Here is a 17,735-nt window from a genome sequence, read left to right on the forward strand (position 1 = left end):
CACCTGGTTGAAACGCAGATCCTTATGTGTTGGTTACGTGGCAGTCACACTTGTCACCTGGAAGTTCAACCAATTCTGTACAAATGTAATTGAGGCCTTCGATGACATGGCATACACAGTTTGCTGAGAAGTGCACTGCAGAATAGAGATCTAGCCGCAGAATGCTATCAGCTGTTCCAGTGAAGAACTTCGGTGAGAAACAGAAATTCAAAAAATATGTGGTAAAAAACGTTTAATACAACCAGTTAATAGCCATAGTGAAAATGCACAGTGCCTTCGCCAGCAAGGTTTGAAAATATTGAACGTTGTTGGTTGAGGTTGGTGGAACTTGTTGAATGCTAAAATCTGGACGTTTTAATGAGGCACCTGTTGACAATCAAAGTGATTTGTCTAGTGCTTTGCACCTTTGAGTTTGACAGTTGTTTTCATTAATCATCAGTCTGAACTGGAACGGAAATGGAGAGCCCTATCCCATGTACTGGTTTGACAAAGTTGAACGCCGTTGTTTGATTTAGCGGAAGTTGTCAAATGCCAACCTCTCCACGTTTCAGTGAGGCACCTATTAGCAAATAACCACTGGTAGCTATAAATAAAATGTTACTTGTTGAGTGCTTGACACCTGTGAATTTGGTATTTATTTTAGTTGATCAACAGTCCGTCCTCGCGTAGCTCTTCACTTCGAAAATTGCAAATGGAGTGTGCCTGTGAAAATTGCAGTATGCAACTCAACGAATTCTTCATCTGTAAACATGAGAACATGTGTGATCTTCAAATTAAAAAAACGATTTTTTAAAAACGTAAACAGCCAAACGGTAAACCAAAATCACAAAGTATGTTGAGAAAGAACTGAAGCGGAAGTGTATATCCCTTACCTGGATGGGTTGGTAAAGTTAAACTCTGTTGATTGAGGATGGTGGAACTCGCTGCATGCCAACATCTGCACGTTTCAATGAGGAACCTGTTAATAAGTAACTACTGAAAGCTTGAAATGAAACGTGACTTGTTGAATTCTTGGCACCTGTGAGTTTGTTATTTCTTGTAGTCGATCAGCAGTCCATTCTGGCGTAGATCTTCACTTTCAATGTTGCAAATGAACTTGGCCAGTGAAATTTGCAGAATGCAAATCAATGAATGCCTCATCTGTAAACGTGAGAAAATTTGCGATCTTCAAAGAAGTCACTATGTCTTTGTGTAAACGCATACAACAGCCAATTGGTAAACAGAAGCACCACAACACTTTAAAATGGAACTGATGTGGAAATGCAGAGCCCTTTACCTGAAATGTGTCGAAAAAGTTGCACACCATAGGTTGAGAATGGTAGGACTTGTTGAACCTCAAAATCTGCCCGTATCAATGAGGTTTCTAATTACAAATGAACACTGAAACGCTTACGTCAAACGTGACTAATTTAGTGCTGTCTACCTATGCCGATGACATTTCTTTTAGTGGACCAGCAATCCATCCTAACATTGCTTTTCCCTCTCGGAGTTGCAAATGAAGCGTGTCTCCTAAATTTGGAGATTGCAATTCAAGGAAATGCTTCACCTATAAACGGGAAAATTGGAGGTTTTTAGATGAAGCCACTGTCTGTTGGTAAATTAAAACAGCAAAGCAGTGGAAGAAAACATAAACGCACGTTAAAATAGATCTGAAGGTAAAAATGCTCAGCCCTTTCATCTGGAAGGTGTTGGAAAAGACTGAATTCCGTTGGTTTATTAGGGTATTACTTGTTCCATGGTTCTCTTTCACTACTATTTTTGCGAATGCCAATTGAGGGAAACTGTTTAGTGTTCACCCTCAATGGCCGTCAGTGACTGTCGCTGTGACAGCCAATGCTAAATTCGTTAAACAGTGAATTTTTAGCGTTAGATGTCGCACAAAAATGATCGGTAAAATGATCGCCTCGATCTCGATCTCCGATCCGATCAAACTCAAAAGATCGGATCGAAGATCGAGATCGGAAAATTGATTGGCGCGGCAAGTCTGCTTCGACTCTGCGAGTTTGACATTTCTTTTGGTTGATCAGCAGTCCATCCTCGCGCAGCTTTTCACTTTGAAAGTTGCGAATGAAAGTATGCTTCAGAAATTTGCAGGATGCAACTCAAACATATGCTTCACTTGTTCACCTATAAACAGGAGAAAATTTGAGATCTTCAGATTAAGCCACCGTCTTCTTTTTAATTTTAACAACAGTCAAATAGAGAATGAAAACAATAACGCATGTTAAAATAGAACTGAAGTGATAAATGCAGATCCCTTTCATCTGGGGGACGTTAAAAAACGGAATGCCGTTGGTTGAGAGTAGCACACTTCTAGAGTGGTATGATGTGCATGTTTAAATGAGCTATTTGTTGACATAAGCACTGAAAGCTTTGTCATATGTGACTGGTTGAATGCTTTGCACGTGTGACTTTCAAATTTGTTGCAGTTTAGTGGTGGTTTAGCTTAGCTTAGTTTAGGCATTCTTTTCGGCGAGCGCAGAAGTCAAAGAAAACTGTTGTCACCTGGTTGAAACGCAGATCCTGATGTGTTGGTTACGTGGCAGTCACAATTGTCACCTGGAAGTTCAAATAATTCTGTACAAATGTAATTGAGGCCTTCCATGAAATGGCATACACAGTTGGCTGAGGAGTGCACTGCAGAATAGAGATCTAGCAGCAGAATGCTATCAGCTGTTCCAATGAAGAACTTCGGTGAGAAACAGAAATTCAAAAATATGTGGTGAAAAACGTTTAACACAACCAGTTAATAGCTATAGTGAAAATGCACAGCACCTTCGCAAGCAAGGTTTGAAAAAATTGAACGTTGTTGGTTGAGGTCGGTGGAACTTGTTGAATGCTAAAATCTGGACGATTTAATGAGGCACCTGTTGACAAATGAACACAGAAAGCTTTAAATCAAAGGTGCTTTGTCTAGTGCTTTGCACCTGTGAGTTTGACTTTTTGTTTTCATTAATCACCAGTCTGAACTGGAATGGAAATGGAGGGCCCTGTCCCATGCACTGGTTTGACAAAGTTGAACGCCGTTGTTTGAGGTGGCGGAAGTTGTCAAATGTCAACCTTTCCACGTTTCAGTGAGGCACCTATTAGCAAATAACCCCTGGTAGCTATAAATAAAACGTTACTTGTTGAAGGCTTGACACCTGTGACTTTGGTATTTCTTTTAGTTAATCAACAGTCCACTCACGCGTAGCTCTTCACTTCGAAAATTGCAAATGGAGTGTGCCTGTGAAAATTGCAGTATGCAACTCTACGAATTCTTTATCTGTAAACATGAGAAAATGTATGATCTTCAAATTAAGAAACGATAATTTTTTGAAAACGTACACAACAGCCAAACGATAAACCAAAACCACAAATTATGTTGAGAAAGAACTAAAGCGGAAGTGTATATCCTTTACCTGGATGGGTTGACAAAGTTAAACTCTGTTGATTGAGGATGGTGAAACTGGCTGCATGCCAACAACTGCACGTTTCAATGAGTCACCTGTTAATATAAAGTAACTACTGAAAGCTTGAAATGAAACGTGACTTGTTGAATTCTTGACACCTGTGAGTTTGTTATTTCTTGTAGTCGATCAGCAGTCCATTCTGGCGTAGCTCTTCACATTCAATGTTGCAAATGAACTTGGCCTGTGAAATTTTCAGAATGCAAATCAATGAATGCCTCATCTGTAAACGTGAGAAAATTTATGATCTTCAAAGAAGTCACGATGTCTTTGTGTAAACGCATACAACAGCCAATTGGTAAACAGAAGGACCACAATTTTTAAAATGGAACTGATGTGGAAATGCAGAGCCCTTTACCTGAAATGTGTCGAAAAAGTTGCACACCATAGGTTGAGAATTGGAGGACTTGTTGAACCTCAATATCTGCCCGTATCAATGAGGTTTCTAATTACAAATGAACATTGAAAGGCTTACGTCAAGCGTGACTAATTGAGTGCTGTCTACCTATGCCGATGACATTTCTTTTAGTGTACCAGCAATCCATCCTAACATTGCTTTTCCCTCTCGGCGTTGCAAATGAAGCGTGTCTGCTAAATTTGCAGATTGCAATTCAAGGGAATGCTTCACCTACGTTTTAACGGGAAAATTGGAGGTTTTTAGATGAAGCCACTGTCTGTTTGTAAATTTAAACAGCAAAGCAGTGCAAGAAAACATAAACGCACGTTAAAATAGAACTGAAGGAAAAAATGCTCAGCCCTTTCATCTGGAACGTGTTGAAAAAGACTGAATTCTGTTGGTTTAGGATATTACTTGTTGATTGCTTAAACGTGCATGTTTGAATCAGCTACCTGTTGACGAATAAACCCTGAGAGCTTCAAGTCATACGTGACTGGTTTAATGCTTTGCACCTGTGAGTCTCACATTTGTTGTAGTTTAGTAGGAGTTTAGTTTAGTTTTGGCACCCTTTTCGCAAGCCCAGACGTCAAGGAAAACCCATAACTGTTATCACCTGGTTAATAACTGTTATCACCTGGTTAAAAACTGTTATTACCTGGTTGTAAACGCGTTCTAAAATATTGGCTTAAAGAAATCGGTAACTCTGGTCAGTTAACAGCTGAGAATACAGAGCTCTTTCGCCTGGAAGATATTGAAAAAAATGAGCGCAGTTGGTTTAGTGTGGCGGAATTTGTTGAATGCCCGCTTCAATGCGGCACCTGTTGACAAAAAACCACTGAAAGCTTGTTTGAATGTTTAATACCTGTGCGTTTGGCATATCTTTTTATCAAACAACAATCTATCGTTGCGTATTACTTCACTTTCAAAGTTGCAAATGAAGTGGGCCTGAGAAATGTGCAAAATGCAACTCAAGTAATACTTCACCTGTAATTAGAAAATTTGTGTGATTCAGATGAAGCCACACTATCTTTTTGTGAACGTAAACAGTAGTCTATTGCTTACCATACCATACCAGCACCTGTTGAAGGAGAACTGAAGTGGAAGTGCAGAGCTCGTTCACCTGAAATGGGTTGATAAAATTCAACAGTGTTTGTTGAGGACAGTGGTTCCTTTGGAATGCTTACTGTGCAGGTTTGAGGTACCTGTTGAAAAATAAATGTTTAATACCTTAAGCTAAACATGTCTTGTTAAACTTTATGTAAAAGATTACTATCGTACACCAGTAGTGCTGTGCACCTATAAGGTGGCATTGCCTTTTGTTGATCAAATGTGAGTGAAAGAAAATTGTAATCTTCAGGTGATGCCACTGCCGTTCTGGAATGTACGCAACAGTCAATTAGTCAACACAAACATTGACCCATCTAAAAAGTAAACTGAATTAGAAATACCAAGCCCGTTCAACTGGACAATGTTGAAAAAGTTGAACAACGTTAACTTGAGGGTAATGGAACTTGTTGCAAGCTAATATCTGCAAATAAGTTATACAAATTTGAATGTAGGATGTTACCTGTTTAAATGAGCAGGGAAAAAAACATTTTCTACTACAATACATCCAATGGCTGATTTTTGGGAGAGCTAAGAGACATCAAAAGAAACCACTGGCAACTGAATTATCACCTGTTTAAATGAAAATTATATTGAAACAAACAGAAATGTTGAATTTTGGAAGAAATTGTGGTATAAGAAATCGCTTACATTGTTAAAATGTGACAGCAGGACGTTTTTGTCTACGTCGTTTGGTAGCTGAATTTCGTCTGACGTTAATGTGTCAATGATGGTGAAAACGGATTGCTAAAATGCGGAATGTGGTGATTGGAAATGACTAAAAAAAGGGAAAACATAAAACGGGAAAAAGTTACGCTTAGCCGTAGGCAGGTCGAACCTTTTTTCAGGTAGTCGAACATTTTTCAGGTAGTCGAACCTTTTTTCAGGTAGTCGGACCTTTTTCCAGGTAGAAAAAAACACGTGATGTCAATGCGACCAATGATAAAACGGATGGCAAAAGGGAAGGAAAAGGTTAAGCTTTGCCAAAGGCAGTTTGAACCTTTTTCAGGTAGTCGAACCTTTTAGCAGATAGTCGAACCTTTTTCGAGGTAAAAAAAAAACCACGTGATGTCAACACGACCAATGGCGAAAAAGATGGCAAAAGGGAAAAAAAATGTTAAGCTTTGCCAAAGGCAGTTTGAACCTTTTTCAGGTAGTCGTACCTTTTTCCAGGTATAAAAAAATCACGTGACTGAACACGAACCAATCACTGCGTGCGCACGCCGTTAGGTTTTTCGGACAAACACACAGACAGATACACAAACAAACTCCTCCCACAAAGAGACCTTTGGCTTTTATAAAGAGAGTAGATTCTGTAACACTCTTTTCACATTGAATACACGTATATTTGATGCTGTTTTAATGTAGATATTGAAAATCACTGTATCATACTATATTCGCATTGCATACACGTATATTTGATGCTGTTTGAATGTAGATATTGAAACTCACTGTATCATACTATATTCACATTGAATACACGTATGTTTGATATTGTTTGAATGTCGATCATGAAACTGATTCTATAACACTATATTCACATTGAATACACGTATATTTGATACTGTTTGAATGTAGATCATGAAACTGATTCTGTAACACTATATTCACATTGAATACACGTACATTTGATGCTGTTTGAATGTAGATATTGAAACACATTGTATCATACTATATTCATTTTGAATACACGTATATTTGATACTGTTTGAATGTCGATCATGAAACTGATTATATAACACTATATTCACATTGAATACACGTATATTTGATGCTGTTTGAATGTAGATATTGAAACTCATTGTATCATACTATATTCATATTGAATACACGTATATTTGATACTGTTTGAATGTCGATCATGAAACTGATTATATAACACTATATTCACATTGAATACACGTATATTTGATGCTGTTTGAATGTAGATATTGAAACTCACTGTACCATACTATATTCACATTGAATACACGTATATTTGATACTGTTTGAATGTAGATCATGAAACTGATTCTATAACACTATATTCACATTGAATACACGTATATTTGATACTGTTTGAATGTAGATCATGAAACTGATTATATAACACTATATTCACATTGAATACACGTATATTTGATGCTGTTTGAATGTAGATATTGAAACTCACTGTATCATACTATATTCACATTGAATACACGTATATTTGATACTGTTTGAATGTAGATCATGAAACTGATACTATAACACTATATTCACATTGAATACACGTATAATTGATACTGTTTGAATGTAGATCATGAAACTGATTCTATAACACTATATTCACATTGAATACACGTATATTTGATGCTGTTTGAATGTAGATATTGAAACTCACTGTATCATACTATATTCACATTGAATACACGTATATTTGATACTGTTTGAATGTAGATCATGAAACTGATTCTATAACACTATATTCACATTGAATACACGTATATTTGATGCTGTTTGAATGTAGATATTGAAACTCACTGTATCATACTATATTCACATTGAATACACGTATATTTGATGCTGTTTGAATGTAGATCATGAAACTGATTCTATAACACTATATTCACATTGAATACACGTATATTTGATACTGTTTGAATGTAGATCATGAAACTGATTCTATAACACTATATTCACATTGAATACACGTATATTTGATACTGTTTGAATGTAGATCATGAAACTGATTCTATAACACTATATTCACATTGAATACACGTATATTTGATGCTGTTTGAATGTAGATATTGAAACTCACTGTATCACGTTGCATTCACATTGAATACACGTATATTTGATACTGTTTGAATGTAGATCATGAAACTGATTCTATAACACTATATTCACATTGAATACACGTATATTTGATCCTGTTTGCATCAGATATGAAACTTGATCTATAACACTATATTCACATTGAATACACGTATATTTGATACTGTTTGAATGTAGATCATGAAACTGATTCTATAACACTATATTCACATTGAATTTACGTATATTTGATGCTGTTTGAATGTAGATATTGAAGACTCACTGTTATATCCATATTCACATTGAATACCGTATATTTGTTAACTCTGTTTGAATGTTAAATATTGAAACATTTACTATATTCACATTTATATTTGATGCTATTATATTTAAATTGATGTAGATATTGAAACTATACATTATATTTATATACACTATTTGATGCTGTTTGAATGTAGATATTGAAACTCACTGTATCATAAAATATTCACATTGAATACACGTATATTTGATACTGTTTGAATGTAGATCATGAAACTGACTTTTTATAACACTATATTCACATTGAATACACGTATATTTGATGCTGTTTGAATGTAGATCTGATGAAACTCACTGTATAACGTTCTATATTCACATTGAATACACGTATATTTGATCACTGTTTGAATGTAGATATTGAAACTCATTCTATAACACTATATTCACATTGAATACACGTATATTTGATGCTGTTTGAATGTAGATAATGAAACTGACTGTATCATACTATATTCACATTGAATACACGTATATTTGATACTGTTTGAATGTAGATATTGAAACTCACTGTATCATACTATATTCACATTGAATACACGTATATTTGATGCTGTTTGAATTATTTATAAACTATGTTACTATATTTTGAATACACGTATATTTGATGCTGTTTGAATGTAGATATTGAAACACACTGTATCACACTATATTCACATTGAATACACGTATATTTGATACTGTTTGAATGTAGATCATGAAACTGATTGTATAATACTATATTCACATTGAATACACGTATATTTGATACTGTTTGAATGTAGATATGAAACTGAACTATAACACTATATTCACATTGAATACACGTATATTTGATGCTGTTTGAATGTAGATATTGAAACTTCTGTAATACTATATTCACATTGAATACACGTAAATTTGATGCTGTTTGAATGTAGATATTGAAACAGATTCTATAACACTATATTCACATTGAATACACGTATATTTAATGCTGTTTGAATGTAGATCATTGAAACTGATTGTATCACACTATATTCACATTGAATACACGTATATTTGAACTGTTTGAATGTAGATATTGAAAAATTCTGTAAGAACTATATTCACAGAACATTGAATACAACGTATATTTGATCACTGTTTGAATGTAGATATGAAACTGACTATATCATACTATATTCACATTGAATACACGTATATTTGATGCTGTTTGAATGTAGATATTGAAACTCATTCTATCACTATATTCACATTGAATACACGTATATTTGATATGTTTGAATGTAGATATTGAAACTCATTGTATCATACTATATTCACATTGAATACACGTATATTTGATGCTGTTTGAATGTAGATAGGATGAAACTAAACTGTATCATACTATATTCACATTGAATACACGTATATTTGATACTGTTTGAATGTAGATCATGAAACTGATTCTAAAACACTATATTCACATTGAATACACGTATATTTGATACTGTTTGAATGTAGATATGAAACTAAAATCTATAACACTATATTCACATTGAATACACGTATATTTGATGCTGTTTGAATGTAGATATTGAAACTGATTGTATAATACTATATTCACATTGAATACGTATATTTGATGCTGTTTGAATGTAGATATGAAACTGATTCATAACACTATATTCACATTGAATACACGTATATTTGATGCTGTTTGAATGTAGATATTGAAACTCACTGTATCATACTATATTCACATTGAATACACGTATATTTGATACTGTTTGAATGTAGATCATGAAACTGATTCTATAACACATTGAATACACGTATATTTGATGCTGTTTGAATGTAGATATTATGACTCACTGTATCATACTATATTCACATTGAATACACGTATATTTGATACTGTTTGAATGTAGATCATGAAACTGATTCTATAACACTATATTCACATTGAATACACGTATATTTGATACTGTTTGAATGTAGATCATGAAACTGATTCTATAACACTATATTCACATTGAATACACGTATATTTGATGCTGTTTGAATGTAGATATTGAAACTCACTGTATCATACTATATTCACATTGAATACACGTATATTTGATACTGTTTGAATGTAGATCATGAAACTGATTCTATAACACTATATTCACATTGAATACACGTATATTTGATGCTGTTTGAATGTAGATATTGAAACTCACTGTATCATACTATATTCACATTGAATACACGTATATTTGATGCTGTTTGAATGTAGATATTGAAACTCACTGATTCATACTATATTCACATTGAATACACGTATATTTGATACTGTTTGAATGTAGATCATGAAACTTATTCTATAACACTATATTCACATTGAATACACGTATATTTGATGCTGTTTGAATGTAGATATTGAAACTCACTGTATCATACTATATTCACATTGAATACACGTATATTTGATACTGTTTGAATGTAGATCATGAAACTGATTCTATAACACTATATTCACATTGAATACACGTATATTTGATACTGTTTGAATGTAGATCATGAAACTGATTCTATAACACTATATTCACATTGAATACACGTATATTTGATGCTGTTTGAATGTAGATATTGAAACTCACTGTATCATACTATATTCACATTGAATACACGTATATTTGATACTGTTTGAATGTAGATATTGAAACTCACTGTATCATACTATATTCACATTGAATACACGTATATTTGATACTGTTTGAATGTAGATCATGAAACTGATTCTATAACACTATATTCACATTGAATACACGTATATTTGATGCTGTTTGAATGTAGATATTGAAACTCACTGTATCATACTATATTCACATTGAATACACGTATATTTGATACTGTTTGAATGTAGATCATGAAACTGATTCTATAACACTATATTCACATTGAATACACGTATATTTGATGCTGTTTGAATGTAGATCATGAAACTGATTCTATAACACTATATTCACATTGAATACACGTATATTTGATACTGTTTGAATGTAGATCATGAAACTGATTCTATAACACTATATTCACATTGAATACACGTATATTTGATGCTGTTTGAATGTAGATCATGAAACTGATTCTATAACACTATATTCACATTGAATACACGTATATTTGATGCTGTTTGAATGTAGATATTGAAACTCACTGTATCATACTATATTCACATTGAATACACGTATATTTGATACTGTTTGAATGTAGATCATGAAACTGATTCTATAACACTATATTCACATTGAATACACGTATATTTGATACTGTTTGAATGTAGATCATGAAACTGATTCTATAACACTATATTCACATTGAATACACGTATATTTGATGCTGTTTGAATGTAGATATTGAAACTCACTGTATCATAATATATTCACATTGAATACACGTATATTTGATACTGTTTGAATGTAGATATTGAAACTCACTGTATCATACTATATTCACATTGAATACACGTATATTTGATACTGTTTGAATGTAGATCATGAAACTGATTATATAACACTATATTCACATTGAATACACGTATATTTGATGCTGTTTGAATGTAGATATTGAAACTCACTGTATCATACTATATTCACATTGAATACACGTATATTTGATACTGTTTGAATGTAGATCATGAAACTGATTCTATAACACTATATTCACATTGAATACACGTATATTTGATGCTGTTTGAATGTAGATATTGAAACTCACTGTATCATACTATATTCACATTGAATACACGTATATTTGATACTGTTTGAATGTAGATGATGAAACTGATTCTATAACACTATATTCACATTGAATACACGTATATTTGATACTGTTTGAATGTAGATCATGAAACTGATTCTATAACACTATATTCACATTGAATACACGTATATTTGATGCTGTTTGAATGTAGATATTGAAACTCACTGTATCATACTATATTCACATTGAATACACGTATATTTGATACTGTTTGAATGTAGATCATGAAACTGATTCTATAACACTATATTCACATTGAATACACGTATATTTGATACTGTTTGAATGTAGATCATGAAACTGATTCTATAACACTATATTCACATTGAATACACGTATATTTGATGCTGTTTGAATGTAGATATTGAAACTCACTGTATCATACTATATTCACATTGAATACACGTATATTTGATGCTGTTTGAATGTAGATATTGAAACTCACTGTATCATACTATATTCACATTGAATACACGTATATTTGATACTGTTTGAATGTAGATCATGAAACTGATTCTATAACACTATATTCACATTGAATACACGTATATTTGATGCTGTTTGAATGTAGATATTGAAACTCACTGTATCATACTATATTCACATTGAATACACGTATATTTGATACTGTTTGAATGTAGATCATGAAACTGATTCTATAACACTATATTCACATTGAATACACGTATATTTGATACTGTTTGAATGTAGATCATGAAACTGATTCTATAACACTATATTCACATTGAATACACGTATATTTGATGCTGTTTGAATGTAGATATTGAAACTCACTGTATCACACTATATTCACATTGAATATACGTATATTTGATGCTGTTTGAATGTAGATATTGAAACTCACTGTATCATACTATATTCACATTGAATACACGTATATTTGATACTGTTTGAATGTAGATCATGAAACTGATTCTATAACACTATATTCACATTGAATACACGTATATTTGATGCTGTTTGAATGTAGATATTGAAACTCACTGTATCATACTATATTCACATTGAATACACGTATATTTGATACTGTTTGAATGTAGATCATGAAACTGATTCTATAACACTATATTCACATTGAATACACGTATATTTGATACTGTTTGAATGTAGATCATGAAACTGATTCTATAACACTATATTCACATTGAATACACGTATATTTGATGCTGTTTGAATGTAGATATTGAAACTCACTGTATCATACTATATTCACATTGAATACACGTATATTTGATACTGTTTGAATGTAGATCATGAAACTCACTGTATCATACTATATTCACATTGAATACACGTATATTTGATACTGTTTGAATGTAGATCATGAAACTGATTATATAACACTATATTCACATTGAATACACGTATATTTGATGCTGTTTGAATGTAGATATTGAAACTCACTGTATCATACTATATTCACATTGAATACACGTATATTTGATACTGTTTGAATGTAGATCATGAAACTGATTCTATAACACTATATTCACATTGAATACACGTATATTTGATGCTGTTTGAATGTAGATATTGAAACTCACTGTATCATACTATATTCACATTGAATACACGTATATTTGATACTGTTTGAATGTAGATCATGAAACTGATTCTATAACACTATATTCACATTGAATACACGTATATTTGATGCTGTTTGAATGTAGATCATGAAACTGATTCTATAACACTATATTCACATTGAATACACGTATATTTGATACTGTTTGAATGTAGATCATGAAACTGATTCTATAACACTATATTCACATTGAATACACGTATATTTGATGCTGTTTGAATGTAGATCATGAAACTGATTCTATAACACTATATTCACATTGAATACACGTATATTTGATGCTGTTTGAATGTAGATATTGAAACTCACTGTATCATACTATATTCACATTGAATACACGTATATTTGATACTGTTTGAATGTAGATCATGAAACAGATTCTATAACACTATATTCACATTGAATACACGTATATTTGATGCTGTTTGAATGTAGATCATGAAACTGATTCTATAACACTATATTCACATTGAATACACGTATATTTGATGCTGTTTGAATGTAGATATTGAAACTCACTGTATCATACTATATTCACATTGAATACACGTATATTTGATACTGTTTGAATGTAGATATTGAAACTCACTGTATCATACTATATTCACATTGAATACACGTATATTTGATACTGTTTGAATGTAGATCATGAAACTGATTATATAACACTATATTCACATTGAATACACGTATATTTGATGCTGTTTGAATGTAGATATTGAAACTCACTGTATCATACTATATTCACATTGAATACACGTATATTTGATACTGTTTGAATGTAGATCATGAAACTGATTCTATAACACTATATTCACATTGAATACACGTATATTTGATGCTGTTTGAATGTAGATATTGAAACTCACTGTATCATACTATATTCACATTGAATACACGTATATTTGATACTGTTTGAATGTAGATGATGAAACTGATTCTATAACACTATATTCACATTGAATACACGTATATTTGATACTGTTTGAATGTAGATCATGAAACTGATTCTATAACACTATATTCACATTGAATACACGTATATTTGATGCTGTTTGAATGTAGATATTGAAACTCACTGTATCATACTATATTCACATTGAATACACGTATATTTGATACTGTTTGAATGTAGATCATGAAACTGATTCTATAACACTATATTCACATTGAATACACGTATATTTGATACTGTTTGAATGTAGATCATGAAACTTATTCTATAACACTATATTCACATTGAATACACGTATATTTGATGCTGTTTGAATGTAGATATTGAAACTCACTGTATCATACTATATTCACATTGAATACACGTATATTTGATGCTGTTTGAATGTAGATATTGAAACTCACTGTATCATACTATATTCACATTGAATACACGTATATTTGATACTGTTTGAATGTAGATCATGAAACTGATTCTATAACACTATATTCACATTGAATACACGTATATTTGATGCTGTTTGAATGTAGATATTGAAACTCACTGTATCATACTATATTCACATTGAATACACGTATATTTGATACTGTTTGAATGTAGATCATGAAACTGATTCTATAACACTATATTCACATTGAATACACGTATATTTGATGCTGTTTGAATGTAGATATTGAAACTCACTGTATCATACTATATTCACATTGAATACACGTATATTTGATGCTGTTTGAATGTAGATATTGAAACTTACTTTATCATACTATATTCACATTGAATACACGTATATTTGATGCTGTTTGAATGTAGATATTGAAACTCACTGTATCATACTATATTCACATTGAATACACGTATATTTGATACTGTTTGAATGTAGATCATGAAACTGATTCTATAACACTATATTCACATTGAATACACGTATATTTGATGCTGTTTGAATGTAGATATTGAAACTCACTGTATCATACTATATTCACATTGAATACACGTATATTTGATACTGTTTGAATGTAGATCATGAAACTGATTCTATAACACTATATTCACATTGAATACACGTATATTTGATACTGTTTGAATGTAGATATTGAAACTCACTGTATCACACTATATTCACATTGAATACACGTATATTTGATACTGTTTGAATGTAGATCATGAAACTGATTCTATAACACTATATTCACATTGAATACACGTATATTTGATGCTGTTTGAATGTAGATATTGAAACTCACTGTATCATACTATATTCACATTGAATACACGTATATTTGATACTGTTTGAATGTAGATCATGAAACTGATTGTATAACACTATATTCACATTGAATACACGTATATTTGATGCTGTTTGAATGTAGATATTGAAACTCACTGTATCATACTATATTCACATTGAATACACGTATATTTGATACTGTTTGAATGTAGATCATGAAACTGATTCTATAACACTATATTCACATTGAATACACGTATATTTGATACTGTTTGAATGTAGATCATGAAACTGATTCTATAACACTATATTCACATTGAATACACGTATATTTGATGCTGTTTGAATGTAGATATTGAAACTGATTCTATAACACTATATTCACATTGAATACACGTATATTTGATGCTGTTTGAATGTAGATATTGAAACTGATTGTATAATACTATATTCACATTGAATACACGTATATTTGATGCTGTTTGAATGTAGATATTGAAACTCACTGTATCATACTATATTCACATTGAATACACGTATATTTGATGCTGTTTGAATGTAGATCATGAAACTGATTCTATAACACTATATTCACATTGAATACACGTATATTTGATACTGTTTGAATGTAGATATTGAAACTCATTGTATCATACTATATTCACATTGAATACACGTATATTTGATGCTGTTTGAATGTAGATATGAAACTGATTCTATAACACTATATTCACATTGAATACACGTATATTTGATACTGTTTGAATGTAGATCATGAAACTGATTCTATAACACTATATTCACATTGAATACACGTATATTTGATACTGTTTGAATGTAGATATGAAACTGATTCTATAACACTATATTCACATTGAATACACGTATATTTGATGCTGTTTGAATGTAGATATTGAAACTCACTGTATCATACTATATTCACATTGAATACACGTATATTTGATACTGTTTGAATGTAGATCATGAAACTGATTCTATAACACTATATTCACATTGAATACACGTATATTTGATGCTGTTTGAATGTAGATATTGAAACTCACTGTATCATACTATATTCACATTGAATACACGTATATTTGATACTGTTTGAATGTAGATCATGAAACTGATTCTATAACACTATATTCACATTGAATACACGTATATTTGATACTGTTTGAATGTAGATCATGAAACTGATTCTATAACACTATATTCACATTGAATACACGTATATTTGATACTGTTTGAATGTAGATCATGAAACTGATTCTATAACACTATATTCACATTGAATACACGTATATTTGATACTGTTTGAATGTAGATCATGAAACTGATTCTATAACACTATATTCACATTGAATACACGTATATTTGATGCTGTTTGAATGTAGATATTGAAACTGACTGTATCATACTATATTCACATTGAATACACGTATATTTGATACTGTTTGAATGTAGATCATGAAACTGATTCTATAACACTATATTCACATTGAATACACGTATATTTGATACTGTTTGAATGTAGATCATGAAACTGATTCTATAACACTATATTCACATTGAATACACGTATATTTGATACTGTTTGAATGTAGATCATGAAACTGATTCTATAACACTATATTCACATTGAATACACGTATATTTGATGCTGTTTGAATGTAGATATTGAAACTCACTGTATCATACTATATTCACATTGAATACACGTATATTTGATACTGTTTGAATGTAGATCATGAAACTGATTCTATAACACTATATTCACATTGAATACACGTATATTTGATGCTGTTTGAATGTAGATATTGAAACTCACTGTATCATACTATATTCACATTGAATACACGTATATTTGATACTGTTTGAATGTAGATCATGAAACTGATTCTATAACACTATATTCACATTGAATACACGTATATTTGATACTGTTTGAATGTAGATCATGAAACTGATTCTATAACACTATATTCACATTGAATACACGTATATTTGATGCTGTTTGAATGTAGATATTGAAACTCACTGTATCATACTATATTCACATTGAATACACGTATATTTGATACTGTTTGAATGTAGATCATGAAACTGATTATATAACACTATATTCACATTGAATACACGTATAT

Source organism: Daphnia carinata, unplaced genomic scaffold (genome assembly GCF_022539665.2).
Source record: "Daphnia carinata strain CSIRO-1 unplaced genomic scaffold, CSIRO_AGI_Dcar_HiC_V3 NW_026452980.1, whole genome shotgun sequence".
Taxonomy (NCBI): domain Eukaryota; kingdom Metazoa; phylum Arthropoda; class Branchiopoda; order Diplostraca; family Daphniidae; genus Daphnia; species Daphnia carinata.